We start from the raw sequence: 6,002 nt of genomic DNA, 5'->3' as shown, positions 1-6,002 counted from the left end.
GGTTTCCTGGCCCAGCTACAGCTCCTGCTATTTTTGATCCTGCTCCATACAGACCCTGGCTTACCGACTACTCTTCTGCTTTTCGTTTTGTACCTAGCACACTCCTGGCTTGACTCGGCTCGTTCACCACTCTGGTTGCTCACGGTGTTGCCGTGGGCAACGGCCCCTTTTCCTTGCTTGTGTTCCTTTGTATGTTTGTCGTGTTTGTCGTGCACTTACTGAGCGCAGGGACCGCCGCCCAGTTGTACCCCGTCGCCTAGGGCGGGTCGTTGCAAGTAGGCAGGGACAGAGTGGCGGGTAGATTAGGGCTCACTTGTCCGTCTCCCTACCCCCTGCCATTACATATCCACGTAAAAAGCCCCATTCCAAAAACAACCCAACAGCCGTTGGCTTTCTGGATGAACTGGCAACAACCTGAAAGCCGCCTCAATGTCGGTTTTCGCTAACAGCGCGCCGGGACCCGCAGCACGAATTAACCCCACCGCCTTATCGAATGAGGTATACACTACGGAACACAACTCGTAATCAATCATGTCATTTACCGACAAACCCTTGGGAAACGATAAATGCTGAATCAAACAAAATTTTTGGGGCTCGCGCTTTGGCACAATACCCAATGGGGAAACCACTAAATCTTTTATTGGTGAATCAACAAAAGGCCCCGCCATGCGACCCAACGAAACCTCTTTAAACAATTTTTCCGATACGACCTCAGCATGCAAGTAGGCCGACTTAAGATTCCTCCGCGTAACCAGAACCTCATAAGGAGGCGGGGGAATAATAAAACCCACACAAAACCCTTCAAAAATTAACTTGGCCGCCACCCTATCCGGATACTCATTTAGATAAGGGGCCATCCTTTCCACCCTCACCGGTGACAACCCCTTGACTAGCCGAGGATCGGCTGGTTCCCTGACCTCTTCTTCCGCATACATTTCGCAGCCCCGTGGGATGCACCGTTACACTCTGAACACACGTGCTTGAACTTGCACGTGGCCCCGAACTTACACTGGCCATTGTTAAATTGCCAGCAGAATCCCAACTTTGCCCCGGCACCTTGCCCGGCCTGACTGGACTAGCCCCCCTGGCCGACGCTTCCGGGAAAGGACTGCCTAACCGGAGCCGTAACCCTTAACCAAAGAGCAATATCCTTCTGGTTCCACCGAATCGTCGGCCGAACCGCTTTTCGCTGACGGAATTGCTCGTCGTATCTTAGCCACGCCTGCCCCCCGTACGCCCTATGGGCCTCCCCAATGGCATCAAAATAGCAAAACAACGCCGAACAATTTTCCGGCGCCTTTTCCCCTATCACACTGGCTAATATGGCAAACGCCTGCGACCAATTGACGAACGTCTGCGGGATAAGCCTATACCGCCGACGTTCCTCCTCATCCTTCTTACTCTCGTCCCGCTTGCTCTTATCCAAATTGAATTTAGCAAGCGGCAGGAGAGAAAAAATCTTGACATATTCGTCCTTCCAGATCCGCTCACACACCTCCTGCTTTAAATGCGCCCCCAACGGACCTTCGAAGCAAACATACACCTCCCCCCGAGGGCGATCATCAATACGCACCCTATCGCCATCTTTTTGGGCCTCGGTCTGTACTGACACCGCGACCGCCTGTAACGATCCAACTTCCCGGGGACCTTACCAAACTACCACCGGGGACACCTCCGTAACTACTGGCGCCGCCGCCCTATCTAGACGGCCGACCAGCTCCCGCAAGCAACCCACTAAATCTGCTAGACCCGCGCCGTCGCGCCCGACCGCGCCGCTACCGGCAGCCGATGCTACGCTTGCTGCCCCCCCACCGACACCCGACATAAAAATCGCTGGATATGGCAAAGACGGAGCTATGCACTCACCGGGCTGCACAGGCGCTGTGTTCCCGTCAGCCGGACCATCCTGATCTCGCCGATAAACGTCCAGTTCGCCTTCTACCAGATCCTCTCTCGCAGACGACTGGCCAGCCCATCGACATCTCCTACACGGGGACGACGATGCGCTGACAGATGGGCCGGCAACCTGCCGCCCGACCGCTGGGACCCAGACTTCCGACCGGACCTGTTGCCTCGTCGTCGCTGCAGCTCTAGGCGTCCGTCTTGACGATCTCGATGAAGCCTGCCCCCTGGCCGGAACATCACCAGGCGGGGCGGCCGTAGATTGTCCTCCAACTCTTGCATCCGATGGGGGAGGGGTGACAGGGAGCCCGGCCTGCGACTCCCTGTGTACCGCCGGACCTCGTCGCGGCTGGGGATTCCTGCCAGGACGCAGGGCCTGGGAAGAGGCGGCCCTCCCAGCTGCCTGGCCTTCAGCGTCCTTTGTAGGGCTCCCCCTGCGACGCCGTGTCCGCGGGACCACCTCAGGGCTGAGGCGTTCTGGAGGGCAGGACCGCCGGGAGCGACGGGGAGACCCGGCCTGAGCCACCGTCGCCCCTGGAGACGCTCTCTGCCTCCTTTGAGCAGGAGCGGGTGTTGCCGACTCCCCCCCCCGCCGCCATATTACTACTAGGGAGGGGGCCGGGGGAGGGGAGCCTATCCCCTTGTGCAACAGACCTCGGGTGCCGGGCTTGACGTGGCGATGCTTCGGCCCCCGGGATCCTGGTAAGTGCCGCCACGGTCTCCTTCAACCAGCCGGGACCGTGGTGAACAGCTGCAGCGCGCAGCCGCTCGAGTATGTCGGCCTCCGACATAACAGGACACAGAGCGGGACAACGGAGGGAGCTAATGCAATTTTAGTGTTACTCCTCCCGCTGCTTCCGGCTCAATGCCGAAAGCAGCGGGAAGACCAGTAACGGCCCCCTAACTCCTCCCTGCCTCCCATCCACCTCCCCCTACCTCTCCCTCTCAGTTAACCCTTTCCCTACTAGGTCCCGTCATGGAGGCTTCCCTCTGAAGCCCTGCAGGCTGCGTCCAGCCTCTTCTAACTTGTTAATCATCTGTGTGACGGCCGATTAAACAATGCCAGTCACACGGACCTGTATAATTCAAAGTGGCCCTTCACACGGCTGTTTCAATGGACTGAAGGGTCCGTGAGAAAACAGGACATGTCCCATTTTCTCACACATCCCTCCATAGACTCTAGTCTATGGGGGGGGGGGTGTGTGTGAGATCGCGTCCTGCAGCGCACAGATGCAACTTATACGTGAACTGCAGTTCTTTCATGTCCGAGATGCTAAACACCTGTGTGAATCCAGCATCAGGCTGCATTCAGTAGAGCGCGTGCAACCTCGGATGTGAAGAACTGATGTTTTTCACATCCGAGGTGCACCCGTGCGAGTTTTGTTATCGCGGATCCCTCAGACTAGAGTCTATGGAGGGATGCGTGAAAAAACAAAACACAAGATAGGACATGTCCTATTTTTCCAAGTACCCCTCACATGCTCTGAGACAGCCGTGTGAACGGCCCCAATGAAATACATGAGTCAGTGACAGCCATTGTTTAAATAGCGTCACACGGATGAGTTACACGCTCGTCTCAATGAGCCCCAACAGGGTCAGCGCTGCAGGACGGCCGATGCCGAGCCAATATTTATTGTATCACATCTCATAAATTTGAAGGTATTAAGAGGTTCCTGCAAAATTATATAGAAATAAATAATCTAAGCAGCGCGGATTCCTGAAAACAAGGCCGTGTCTAACCAACACGTCTACAAAAAGGTGAGAAGTGCAAATCCAGATGTCGGTCATGAGGCCGAGGTTCTAAACTGAAGCTTTTACTACTGTAACAACCTAGTAGTGAAGCTACAGATGCAGGGACAGGGACAATGTATGTACAGGGGGAAATTATTTAAGGGACAGAAGTCACAGTAGCTCCATTGTGTATCTGGACACTGCAGCGCATGTATTTGTATCGGCCTCTGCATGGTGCGTCTCCTGGATGTCCGACCCCTGGACAACTTTATGTACTTTTTTATATTAACACAACTTGATTGTGACAAAGACCTCTACAAGCCGTCAGCCTGCATAGGGGTATATTAAATAACAGTGATAAATAGGAGTAATGCACTTATGTCACTGACCATATAGCTGCGTACAGTTGGTTAATATGGGATAGAACAGAATATACAGTAAGAATCGGATGTACTGGTTTTCCAGTAAACCGAGCAGCAACACAATGCCAAGCAGCAGCTGCAAAAGCAAATACAGTTTGAGGAAGCTTAGAGAGAAACCAGTGATCTAAATAGCTAATTTTCATCTATTCACTCATTAGGCCATGTTCACACAGCGTATGAGCGTAAATATCTAAATACGCCTGCAAACACATTACCATTGACTTTAACGTGAAACATTGTAGCTCATACAAGGAATAATTTACGCTGCAGAATTAAGTGAAATATCCCTTCTGACTTTCTACAAATCCATCTTCCATTAAAATTGAAGACTCTTTGAAAAAATTGACTATCAGCTCCAAAAACATCTTGATCTCAGTCTGATATTAGCTTCCAATTTTTTCAGCCGGTATCCTAGCTACAAGGTGGGGGCAGTTTTGGGCTCTAGGTAGAGCAATTGAAACAAATAGAATGGGAGGTTTAAAAAAAGCTGGAATATATAGAGAATAGTGACGTGCTAGAGGCCCACCAACATCGGAAGAGTCACGATCCTGAGGCTGAAGCCACCACAAATTATTGTCTACCGGCACAAAATGTAAAAGATTCAACATCCCCAGATAAAACCAGGATTTGGTTTTGAGATTATCTACTCTTAGGGCTCATTCAGATGTGTGTAACTTGTCCGTGTGATGGCCGTTAAAACTACCGTCACACGGACGCATGTATTTCAATGGGGCCTTTCACGAGGCCATTGTTTCAACGGAGCGTGTGAAGGGTCCATTCAAAGATAAGACATGTCCTATTTTCTTGCGTTTCCACGCATCCCTCCATTGACTAGTCTGAGGGTGCACCTCCGATGTGAAACAGGTCAGGTTTTTCACGTCCGAAGTTGCACATGGTCGTCTGTATGTAAATGACACAGCTACTAATGTAATGCAATGGAACTGGTAGACATCACTCAAGCCCAACTTTCTGAAGTTAAACCCTTACTGGTCTAGACAGCTCTAACTATCACAACACAAGAAGAAAAGAGCAGATCTCGTGCTTGGTTTCCTCTCACCAGTGCCAGGCAGCTGCTGCCAAGCCAAATAATGTAATAGGATGCATTTGACAGTGTTTCTACATACACATTACTACTCAGGTAACAGAATATGATTTAGCTACCTGTATAGAAGGTTGACCGAAATTGAGCGGGTGAGTCACAGTACCAAGAAATGTTAAATGGAGGTTAAGTTAGGAGGTAGTTTGGGGGCAACTACCATGTACAAATATCACACATTATAGAGATCTGTCTGAAGATTTGTACCCAGACTTGTTACCACGACAAGAAGGCATCCTCTACAGATAGTTGAGAAAGTATCTACATCAGCATAGAAGGGGATTCTTTACTGTAAGAGCAGTGACATTATTGAAATTGTGGTTGTTAGTTACTTTTGGAGGGGCCTGAATGCCTTAAACACAGCGTTTGTCATCCATCTCATAGGGTTTTAACCTTGCTTTGGATCAGTGCTGCTGGACGAAGGTCATGTAATCCCCCACCCACGCTATGGAGTTCCACCCCCACCCCTTTACAGGAAATAAGAAACTACATGCAAGGGAGATTCCTCAGTAATACACTATTCATCCAACCCATAGCATCAACCAAAGTCTCAGAGGAGGGGAGGGCGGGTACAACACTGGTGGAGCGTAACAATTGTACAGTAGATATCTCACCCCTACATGCGGAGCTTGAGCAACATAACGAGATGTTCTCTTTTCATTACAACCAAGATGGGTCTTGCTCAAAGGATTGCAATGGTTGATCCAAGAATGTAAGGGCTCATATTAAAGAGATCACGTTCCAGCTCCAACCTCCTTGAGGGTCAAGTAGACTTATGTATCTGGTACAAGTGTATAACTGGATAGGACCTCGAGATCATGATCAACACTGAGGACCCTTCCCCGCAGAAG

This window comes from Rhinoderma darwinii, unplaced genomic scaffold, assembly GCF_050947455.1.
Source record: "Rhinoderma darwinii isolate aRhiDar2 unplaced genomic scaffold, aRhiDar2.hap1 Scaffold_114, whole genome shotgun sequence".
In the NCBI taxonomy this organism is placed as follows: Eukaryota; Metazoa; Chordata; class Amphibia; order Anura; family Rhinodermatidae; genus Rhinoderma; species Rhinoderma darwinii.
This window is presented reverse-complemented; position numbering follows the sequence as displayed.